General features: G+C 42.9%; 1 protein-coding gene across 2 annotated transcripts in view; it reads left to right on the top strand.

The window, feature by feature from the left end:
* The window catches only part of LOC147637306 (uncharacterized), a 69,450-nt gene extending 62,360 nt beyond the window's left edge, over window positions 1-7,090 (top strand). The window contains exon 3 of one of the 2 annotated variants that reach the window (XR_015266372.1): window positions 6,906-7,090. The gene's annotated coding sequence lies outside the window, so the exon portion shown is untranslated. The other variant, XR_015266373.1, reaches the window with a different exon arrangement.
* The last annotated feature ends 4,515 nt before the right edge of the window (window positions 7,091-11,605 follow it).

The raw sequence follows: 11,605 nt of genomic DNA, 5'->3' as shown, positions 1-11,605 counted from the left end.
GCTTGTGCACTTTGTAGTCCATTTTGATGGTTTGGTGGCACCACGTCGTCCTTCAAAGCTGTTGGCTCTGTAGTCATAATCTCTACCCACCTCTTCTTTTTTGCTCATAATTCTCTAGGATTGCCTTGTAGGCTAGTAGGGCTTCACATAACATGTCCAACTCTAATGTCAGCTCCTTAATCCTTCAACACGCATGAACATACATGTGCTCCTTTTGAATTTCATCCTCTGATCCCTCACTGCTTGAGGAATTACTCAAAGTTTTAAGCTAGTTGTGGTATCTACCTGGCTTTTGACCTCTTCAATTGTGCTTTATAGCTTTTAATTGGAGTGTTAAAACTAGTCTGAGTAGTAGAGTCCTCATTGAAGTAGCTGCTCTGCTCATCGCTACTACTACTTCCACTTTTATCTTCTTTAACTAGGTGTGGCTCGTTTGGCTTGTTGGCTCTTACCTTCTTTTGTGATGCCTTATCTCTTTCAAAAGTCTTCCATGTAACGCGCGGAAGCTCTGAGAGTCTTCTTTCAGCCCTAAACACTCTTGAAGACCTTCTGATGCAAAAACACACTATGATGCAAAAACGCAAGTAGAGAGAGAGTAGAGAGAGAGTGAGAAGTGCTGGAATTTCAGTATATACTACGTACAAAAAAGGTACAGATCTTTGCAGCCATGGGCTGCCTTCATAAAAAGGTTCCTAACCCTAAATTCTGTCCCCTATGGGACCTCCTATTGACTCACACCCCTAGTGGGTGGAATGATCAATGCTATGAGCACTTGATGCCTTTTATAGGCTTCTTGGACAAGGTAGGAGCTGGCCGACTGCTGGTCGGCCAGTTCTGAATTCATTAAATGCTTATTTAATTAGCCGACTGGTCCTGATTCTGGCGCCTACTGCTGCCCTTATCTGCTGGCTCAGCCGACAGCCAACATCCTCTTTCCCTTGCAGCCGACAGCCCTAGTCTGGGTTCATGTGCTTCAGCCGACTGCTTCCCTCCATGATCCCACTTGTCCTGCTCCATGCTCACTTCAGATGCTACACCTGAAGCTCCTATATTCTGGCTCTACTGGTTCATAGTCTTTTTCTGCTTGCCTCTTCTGGATCTAGCCCTGGAAATGTCCATGGCATCTGTGATGCACATGACATCCCCCTCTGCTAAACTTGATGACGGGAATCCAACCTGCTCTTGGATGACTGTCATCATCCCAATCCTGTTCCGAAGTCCCTCTGTCATCATCCATCCCTGGCAAACCTTTTTCTCTGAAAATCCGGTCTGTTCTCCAAACCACTCTGTCTCTGATGAAGATCTATGCATCTGGTCTTCCTCTAGTCCACAATCCATTCCTGCCCTGACTCTGAACACCGTCTTGGTCTTCGTTCCTGGAACTGAGTCTGGCATTCTCACATCACCCTTGGAGGATCAACCTCCCTTGGGACCGTTCCCTTAGAACCTATCTGGCTCACGGAACTGCCATCCCCATCTGGCACTGTGGAACACCACCAACAAACCTCCTGGGAGTTCTTCCCGCTTCTGTGCTCCTCGCCTTGGGCTTCGAATCCGTGTACTTTCCTGTACCTTGGACCTGTACACCATCATCTGGGACTGAATCAGTGTTTAGCTTTGCTGAGCCTGATGCTCTGATACCAATGTAACGCGCGGAAGCTCTGAGAGTCTTCTTTCAGCCCTAAACACTCTTGAAGACCTTCTGATGCAAAAACGCACTATGATGCAAAAACGCAAGTAGAGAGAGAGTAGAGAGAGAGAGTGAGAAGTGCTAGAATTTCAGTATATACTATGTACAAAAAAGGTACAGATCTTTGCAGCCATGGGCTGCCTTCATAAAAAGGTTCCTAACCCTAAATTCTGTCCCCTATGGGACCTCCTATTGACTCACACCCCTAGTGGGTGGAATGATCAATGCTATGAGCACTTGATGCCTTTTATAGGCTTCTTGGACAAGGTAGGAGCTGGCCGACTGCTGGTCGGCCAGTTCTGAATTCATTAAATGCTTATTTAATTAGCCGACTGGTCCTGATTCTGGCGCCTATTGCTGCCCTTATCTGCTGGCTCAGCCGACAGCCAACATCCTCTTTCCCTTGCAGCCGACAGCCCTAGTCTGGGTTCATGTGCTTCAGCCGACTGCTTCCCTCCATGATCCCACTTGTCCTGCTCCATGCTCACTTCAGATGCTACACCTGAAGCTCCTATATTCTGGCTCTACTGGTTCATAGTCTTTTTCTACTTGCCTCTTCTGGATCTAGCCCTGGAAATGTCCATGGCATCTGTGATGCACATGACATTCCACTTGTTGGATGCTTACTACTTCAAAGCCTCTTGCACCTATTGTCCTTCTGAATGCGACCCTTGCTTTTGCTAAGGTACTTACAAATGTCCATTATAACTTAGTTGTGGTCTCAGGGTGGCATCACTCTATAAAATCCTATATGATTATCACGTTCAAGCAAATATATATTTAAAATACCCCTATATTTAAATTTTTACATCCTTTAAGCTAAATATTAATACCCCTACTATATGTACACATATTGCGAAATTTAGTTTCCCCCCCCCCCCAATGTAAATTAACATATACACCTGGCAAAAATTTAGCAGAGTCTTTCCTATAATAGGAGCATTATGTCAACCAGGAAAACTGATCTTAGTGCAAAAAATTGCTCACTTTGAATGGCTAAATCTGTCACTGTCTATCAACCAATGTGTCAAAACTATGACCATGGCATAAAATGGCATACCCATATGGAGAAGAAACAATGATACAATATCTAGAAATCAATATGCAATCCAATCACTGATCTATCCACATAAACATACATCCTATTGTCGATGCAGACACAGTGGGGATGTCAAGCAGCAATCGCTTCAGTATACCTAATCCACTACCATACTACTATGCCACACTCAGAGTATGATAGCTTTACAAAACCTCACAATGACCCTCTACAAAAGGCTATGCTATTGCCAAATACATCCACATTGAATATATATCCATAATAAAAGTCTCTTTGTCACAATTGCTGCTACAGTTTATCCAAACTAAGTGAGCCCACAATGTCTTATATATACATTGTGAAAATGAAAAATTTAGCAAAGCGTGCACTCCAAAAACCTTGTCTCTCATAGCAAATGTTTGCAATATGCAAAACACCTGTGAGCACTTAGAAGCTCAAACTAACTTCTAGTATCTTCAACCACAACCTACAAACACACATGAATGTCAAAAATGTAATGCAAACTCTACAATCTACAAGAAGTGTTGATCTAAAGCAATAGATCTACCACCTATAGATCTCAAACCTTCAGAAATACCCATGGAATAGTGGGTATTGACCACCAACTGCCAGAAATGCAAAAAAATGCAGATGTCAACTTGCTACAAAAATGACGAAAATGCCTGCACAGACCTTGCGGAGCCTAAACAAAGGTCGAAATGGCCCCCAAATGTCAAAAATAAAAAATTACAAGCCCTTTGGGCTTGTTTTGGCATTGTTTTGTAGTAGTAATACTCCTTTACAATCTCAACATGTTGCCACGCATGGGTACGACTCACACATGGTGCAACTGTTCACGGGAGATGAGGACAGGTGATCACGAAGAAATAGACAGAGAATGAGGATGTGTACATGAGATTGAGTGCTGTCTCCGCTAAGCATCTGTGAGCCCCTCCCTCACGCTCATATTTTGAGAGTACGATTTCTATTACTGGTTCAAAAAGTTACAACTTTTTGGGCGTGGGGCTATTTTTAGCCTTAATTTGACCTTAATAAAAATTAATGAAAACCTTATTCCTTTTCACAAAATTTAATATGAGTCAAAATTAATCCATTGGACCTCTACAAAATGACAGATTAAACTACTAGTCTTCATTTTCTTCACGCCCAAAATGCTCTCTTCAAAATTTTGAGCTCCCACCATAATCCTTTGAGCTCTCCATTCATTTGTCTGCTTGGGGGAGCAGTCTAAAAACATGAGGAATTGTGGTGTCAATTGTTAGAGCATAAGCAAATGCATTTGAATGAAGGAGAGAGTAGCAAGAAGAAGAAGACTCGACACCCCCGTCGTCAAATTGCCATGGATGATTTTCCTTTGGGTGAGAAGCTTGAGCCATATAATTTGCTAGAAGACTTGCAAACACAAAAGCCTAACATCACTTGGCCTCAACTATTGCAAGTAGCTCCTAAGGTTAGGCACCAATGGCCTAAGGTAGTAAGCACAAGAATTCCGAAGAAGAAGGTTTACCCTATCATTAAATCACTTAAGGTAGAAACCCAAAAGGATGTAGAGCCCATAGTGGATGCTTATATTAAGGGTAGAAAAACATCCAATGTATATGTAGATGGGGGGGCACAAATGTGTGTAATCACTGAAAAGACTATGCATAAGCTAGGATTGGAGGTTTTGGAGAACTCAAAATGCAATGCCAAATTAGCAAATAATTCTAGTGTGCAATACTTGGGTGTGGTAAAAGGGGTGAAAGTCACAGTTTGTAACATTGATGCATGCGTGGATTTTTATGTAATGGCTACCAAGGGGGCTACCCTATAATCCTAGGTAGGCCATGGTTGATAGCAGTAAATGTCGATCAAAAATGGGGGGCATGTACTCTTGTCATCAAGAAGGATGGGCCAATTGTTTATGACTTAAAGCAGGGAAAACAAGTAAACATCAAGTATGAGTCCACTTTGAATCAAGAAAGTAATGAAGACACTACTACCTCAGATGAAGACTCAATTGGTGGTGCCGAAAATGAATACGGGAGCTCCCCCCTTTCCAAGCAGTTCCCCAGGTGAAGGTGATATGTGTTGAGGGATTTCTTTTGCTTTCTCTATGCATGCTTGGCTTTGATGTGCAATGGCTACTTGTGGCTCTGATGTGGGGATTCCTAAGTCTAAGTACTCTTTTGATGACTTGAGGTGCTCACTTTCTGGTGATATGCAGGCATCTTGAGAGATTTCATGTACTTTAGATGTGCCTATGTGAGCCACTTTTGGTGAATCTTGTGTCCCTTTAAGATAGTTTCTTAGTAGGAATGCATGTTGTGACCTCATGTGCTCAGCTACATGTGCGTTAATGGCATAGGTTTGTGTAGGGTTTTGCAATTGCAATGCTCTCCTTAATGTGTCATGTGAAATGAATGCTTGTTGTGCAGCTGATTGTGCTCCTGTATATGATGCCATGTTGGTTGTGGGGGCTCTATATCCTTGATGAGTGTAGTGCATGTGAAGAGTAGAGTTAGAGATACTTATAGGCTGTATAGCTCTGCCATTGTTGGGTGATTGTTGATAGTAGCTTGAGCCTTCAATTGTTGGTACCATTGGACCATGAGGGAGCATTCTTTGATCTTGCATAGGCAGCTCTTGGTTTTTCATTACCTGGCCTTCACATTTCCTTGAATCTTCTATAACTTGCATGGGTTGTGAAGTTATCCTGGGATTAAATCCTGGTGGGTGGCTTAGAGTTGGCCTTAAAGCTTGTTGATCATTGCTAGTAGCACTATTGGTCTACTAATCAAACTAGTGCTCTGGCTTCTAGTGATTCAACCTTGTGAGTCGGGGTGCTCAGGTTTCTTTGGGCTAACATAGCCTCTAGCTCACTATTCCTTTGACCTTGATGGAGAGTGAGAACTTGACCATCTCTAGGGTCTATGCGGGATAAGAAAGGACACCAGCCCTTGGCTTCTTCATCGGGCAAGTTTAATGGATGGACGGGCCTAAAGATATTAGAATTGTCATCTTGGTACACAATGGTTTTACTTTTAGGCTCCTGAAGCATCCTTAGCCAAGGTTTTTTATGCACATTATTTGAAGGGTTTGGATAAATCAATTCAAACCTAACCCCCAAATAATTTTCATAGAACATTGTGAAACCATATGGGCTTGGTAAGTAGTGGATAGGTCCGGCATCTAATTGCATTAGAGAACCTAACGAAGAGGCTTCTAAAGAATTGTCAGTCATGTTTTGCTGACTTTGAACACTAGAGTCTTCTGAATTTGAGATTTACGTGAATAGTACGGATGGGTACTATATTGTAATCATCATGATGAAGAACAGTTTAATTTGTGTTGTGTTCTTTGTCGAAGCTCTCTTGCGTCTCTGCTCACTTTGACCTGCCCAGCTCTAGATCCCTTAGACACGCGTGTCTAAGAAATCTGCAAGTTTTTGAACAGTTGATTGTACAGCTGTGTTCCCCTATATATGTACAGTGCTCTTTCAAGGTTTCTTGGTATTTGGACCTGTTTTGCCCACTGTTTGACCCTTTTTAGTCAGTTTTTACCGCAGATTTGAACTGCAGCTACTTGATCCTGTCACTCAAATGAGTAATCCCCTGGTATATGCAATGTATGATGTATGCAGATGAGATATGTCACCTCAGTTATGCAAATTATCCCAAGATCCTTGGACACGCGTGTCTAATGTTAGACATGCCTGTCACTTGCAGACAAAGCTTTTTATGAATTTTAGGATAGAAATGTCATGAACCAGATGAGGATACCAATCATGTAATCAAAAAGCAAAATGATCAAATCCTCCTCTTCCTGCCTTAGACACGCGTGTCTAATGCCAGATGGTGATTTGATGATTTTGAGCCTTGATTTGTGCTTGATTATGCTGGGGCAACTCAATTAAGAGGTTTGATGAGGTCAGGTGTCAGTTTTGAGTCAAATTCCTTAGACGCATGTCTAATGAAACTTCAGCCTTTTGCAACTTTAGCTCTTGCAGGTGTTTGGATAATGCTTGGGGAGTCTTCTCCTGAAATTTGGTAGTATTTGGACCTAAGAAGCTTGCTTAAACAAGCAAAATGGCAACTTATGTCCAACTTGCTCAAATCAGTGATTTGGGCACTAAAATTTCTCACAATGAATATCAATAAGCAAAGATGCTATGTGCAGGTGCTGTGCAATCAACCACATGCAAAACAGTCAAAATTCTGCCACTTTCTGTTAGACACGCGTGTCTAATGGAAGTCTGCAAAAACACAGATTTTTCAAACTGTTTTCTGCAGGTGTTAAGCATGCAAATCTCATTGTACTGATGTATGGAATATCAAATATGGACACTTTTATCTTATTCAAACACAAGCAAATGAAATGATCAAAAAACGTTCTGTTTCTCAAACTTGCATGTGTATGAATGAATCTTCCGGGGCGGATGTGGGTGTTATCTACTTACCCTACTCTCCTAACAAACATAAACAAACATCTAATCTATGTAAAAACAATGCTAAAAAGATAACAAAACAACAAAAACACAATGAAAAACGGTACGAAAAGATTGCTCCAAAGAGCTCACAAGAGTCCTAAATCCTAAATGATATGCATATGGTGTGCCATCAAGAAGGCAATGAATGTCTCGCACTCATTCCTTACTCAATCCACTCCCTAATCTAAGTGAAGGTCCTAGGTGATCCCCGATCCCCGGCCACCCTCGAGAGCCTTGGAAACCCCGTTCCAACCTCTCCTACTCTAAATGATAGTGAAAATGATCCTAACCTATCTACGCTACCAAGAGTGCTCTAGTGAATACTCTGGTCTAGGAACTCTTCCCTGGCAACGGCGCCAACATTAGCGGATCGCCGCGACGGACGTCCATAGCATAGCTTACATGCACCAACATAAATATGTCAATACAAGGGAAGTGACCCGACTAGCGCGTGGAGGCTACGAGAGCTTGTCAAGGCTCACGGTATTCACACACACATAGAAGAGGGCATGCTACTTGCACATTCACGTACGCACACACATTCTTTTGCAAAGAGGACAAATCCTATTCAAGGATTAAAAAGAGGAAGTGTGGAGAGTGGTGGGTTCACCTAATGGCCTAATGCACTCGAATGGAAGCTTTAATGGAAAGCTTACACACACACACACAAAAGAAGGGAGACACACACAAGAAGGGAGACACTCTCTCTCTAGTGTATATGCAAAATTGAATGGGGTATAGAAGGGCCTCTTTATTTGGCAGTTTAAGGGAGTTAAACCTTTTCTCTTAAGAAACGTTTTCTAATTTGAAGCTTCAAAACGGCTACTTTATTCGAATTTGAATTTTGGGGGGAAAATGGAATTGAAAATCTAGCAGATAAAACCATATCATGTAACATATCTATGGAAAGCTCTTGATGCGTAGATCACGGATCTGTAATCTCCACTCAAATCAGAGCTTGTATGTAGAAGTTATGGAGGTCCAAAAATTGTAAAATTGTCCCCCTTTGGGGAAAAAAGTGCACCCTTTGACGACTCTTACACCTCTCTTACAAACCCAACATTTCAGTCCACATGGCAACCCCCCATTTGGTTATTCCTTAATCACTTGATTAGGCTAGGGTAGATTAAAGGGCCCAAGAAGACCCCAATGCCTAGAGCAACTCAAGGCTACACCATTGAAGCATTTAGACACATTAAAACATCATTAATCAAAGATTAATTGCTCACACACACACACTCTTTAACCTACAGCACACACACATTAGCTACTCATTCCTTAATCAAAACGAACGAAAGCTAGTTAATGGTTTTAGGTTGAAGAAGTTTCAAGGAAAGCCACCTCATTTGGATTGGTCAATTTTAGGTTTAGTGGAAGCTACTACTTTTGGAGAATCAGAGGGAGCATACTATAATGGTAGGTAGCATTATTCTGGAGAGAGGGTAATGTCTTATTCCATGCTCAACCAGGTCAGAAAGGCCAGGGGCTTGGAGTGTGTGATGACTTTGCGAAGTGGTAGTAGGTGTTGGGGTAAGCCCAACTTGTGATGATGAGGCTTGCATAAATTGGCTAGACCGGAGGTCCCTAACACCTTAAGGTTTTGGGGTCTAGATGGCTAGACCAGTTTATGTAACCTCATGGTGGTTAAGCGCGCCTACGCTGGAACACTACTGGGATGGGTGACCTCCTGGGAAGTTGTTGCCCCCGCGATCCTACAATTCGTATCAGAGCGAGCTCTCGCACTCTCAGCTAACCGGCGTGAGAACGAGTGCTTAGCTTGTGGATAAGGAAGGCTGAGAAGACTGTGGTCAGTTTATGTACCTGGGCAATTGCATAGCCATATTGTGAGGGCCTTGCGTGAGGTTTTATGGAGCTGGTGTGATCCGAGAGCGTGGCATAGGACACACTGGTGGATTAGGTACTGCTTTGGAGCATCCCTCGAGCACCCCATTCGGCATCGACATAGGATGTATGTGACTATGGGGATAGTCATTGGATTGCATCACATGCTTGTTGATGCCGTTGAGGCATTGTTTTGGCATATGCACAGTTGGTGATGGCCATGCCCAGAGACATGCAGTGACAGTGGTTTCAGTTTGTGCATAGACAGTTGTGCCAGTTGACAGGATACTCAAAGTTTGAGCTTGGTTTTTGGGTTTTCCGGAGTCGTTTTACAGGGGAGACTCTACTGGATTTTTTCGAGAGCTCAGTAGTGCTATACACACGCGGTTCGACTGCTTATTAGCAGCGCTTCTTTTTTGGTTTTTTGGAGCCAGTTTACAGGGGAAACTCTGCCGGAATTTTCCCAGGGAGGTAGACAATGAGGTTTGTGGCGACATCCTCACAAGACGCTCTGTTCAACATAAAGAAGTTGGATGGCACAAACTTTCCGTTCTGGAAGAAGCAGATCTGGCAAGTGTTGGTGTAAAAGAAGCACATTAAGCCAATAAAGTTCAAAGGGGAGAGACCTGAAGGCATGTCACAAAATGAGTGGGATAAGATAGATGAGTTAGCATGCTCGACAATCATGCTGACATTGGTGGCCGAGAATGTTTACTTCAACGTGGCCAAAGAGACAAAGGCATATGGAGTATGGCAGCAGCTATGTGGTTTGTACGAGAAGCAGAGTGCTGTGTTTCAGATATAGTGGCTCAAGAAGCTTGTGGATTTGAAGATGAAAGAGGGGACGCCGATGTCCAATCATCTCAACGAGTTTCACACGATCTTTAGTCAGTTAACTGTGCAAAACATAAAGTTTCAGGTTTCCGTGAAAGCTATGTTTTTGCTAATCACATTGCCACCAGGACAGCTAGGACAGCTCTCAGCAACTCTGTTTCGGCGAATGGTCTCACGAGCGCCAATGTTGAAGGCAGTTTGTTGACAGAGGAGGTCAACAGGAAGAACACGGACAAGGGCAAAGGCAATAGCACTTTGGTGGTCAGAGGAAGGACTCAAAAGAAGGAGAAGAAGGGTTACAGAGGCAAATCACGCAATAAATCCCGTGACTCAAAGGCTAAAAGTGACATAGAGTGTTACTATTTCGGTAAAACAGGTCACATGTGAAGGGATTGTCCGAAATGGGAAGCCGAAAAAGGCAAAGGAAAGGCCAGTGATGTAGATGAGAAGAAGAAATTGTCAGTGAAGATCGAACAGGTCAATGTGACAGACACTGATGCTCATGAGGATGTGCATGGTGATGATGCGTGCAATGAGCATGTGCATGGTGATGATGCGTGCAAGGCAGCATCCACAGAGATCTACCTCACAAGCATGGTGGATTCTTCATTTTTGACTGCAAAAGATGGTTATGCACTAAGTGATTGGATAATCGACTTAGGTGCTTCTCTACATGTATCTCCACACAAAGAGTAGTTTACATTGTACGTGGCCACTAAGGATCTAGTCAGACTTGGCAATGAGCAGACGTGTGAGATTCTGGGTGTTGGAGATGTGCAGTTGAAATTCCAGAATGGTTTTTCTTTCATGCTGAAGAATGTGCGACATGTTCCATCGATTTACGAAGAGCTTGATTAGCACTGGAGTACTGGATGATGCAGGTTATGTGACAGTGTTCAGCAATAACACGTGGAAGATTTCCAAGGGTACTAACAATTGCACATGGTGTAAAGTTGGGGAATCTTTACATGTTACACGTATCCAGTGTTAAGAACAATGTAATCAATGTAACCGAGCAGCCAAGTGTTTCCTTGTGGCATCGCCGGTTAGGACATATGTCCAAGAAGGGAATGGAAATTCTGTCACATTCTGGTTATGTGCCTGGTTTTTCATTTCAAGATTTTGAATTCAATGAACACTGTGTGTACGACAAGCAAACAGAGGAATGGCATGTGATAAGAGGCAAAAGAAGGGATCAAAGATTGGCACTCATGCACAGCGATCTTTGTGGTCCAATGCCTAGCTTTTCGCTAGGGGGAGCCTCTTACTTTCTAACGTTCATTGATGACTATTCTCGCAAGTTCTGGGTTTATTTTCTGAAGCACAAAGACGAGGTCTTGTCAGTGTTCAAGACATTTGTGTCGTTTGTGGAGAATCAGAGTGGCAAGAAGCTCAAATGCTCATGCACTGATAACGGGGGAGAGTACACTTCAAAGGCTTTTCAGGACTTTTGCGATGCGAAAGGCATAAAGCATGAATTGACTGCTCCTTACAATCCTCCACAAAATGGTGTGGCTGAGAGAATGAATCACACGATTCAGGAGAAAGTCCACAGTATGCTATCAAACGCAGAGTTGCCTAATGCATTTTGGGCAGAAGCAGTGGCTACGGCAGTTCATCTTATTAATCGGTCTCCTAGTAGAGTTTTAGAGAAGGAAGCTGTGGCAGAGATGGTGTGGTCAGGCAAGCCACCTTCATACAAGCATCTCAGAGT

Source organism: Cibotium barometz, chromosome 7, assembly GCF_041138505.1.
Source record: "Cibotium barometz isolate CiBa-2024 chromosome 7, ASM4113850v1, whole genome shotgun sequence".
Classification (NCBI taxonomy): Eukaryota; Viridiplantae; Streptophyta; class Polypodiopsida; order Cyatheales; family Cibotiaceae; genus Cibotium; species Cibotium barometz.
Note: the sequence above shows the minus strand (reverse complement) of the source record. Positions and strands in the feature narration are given on the sequence as shown.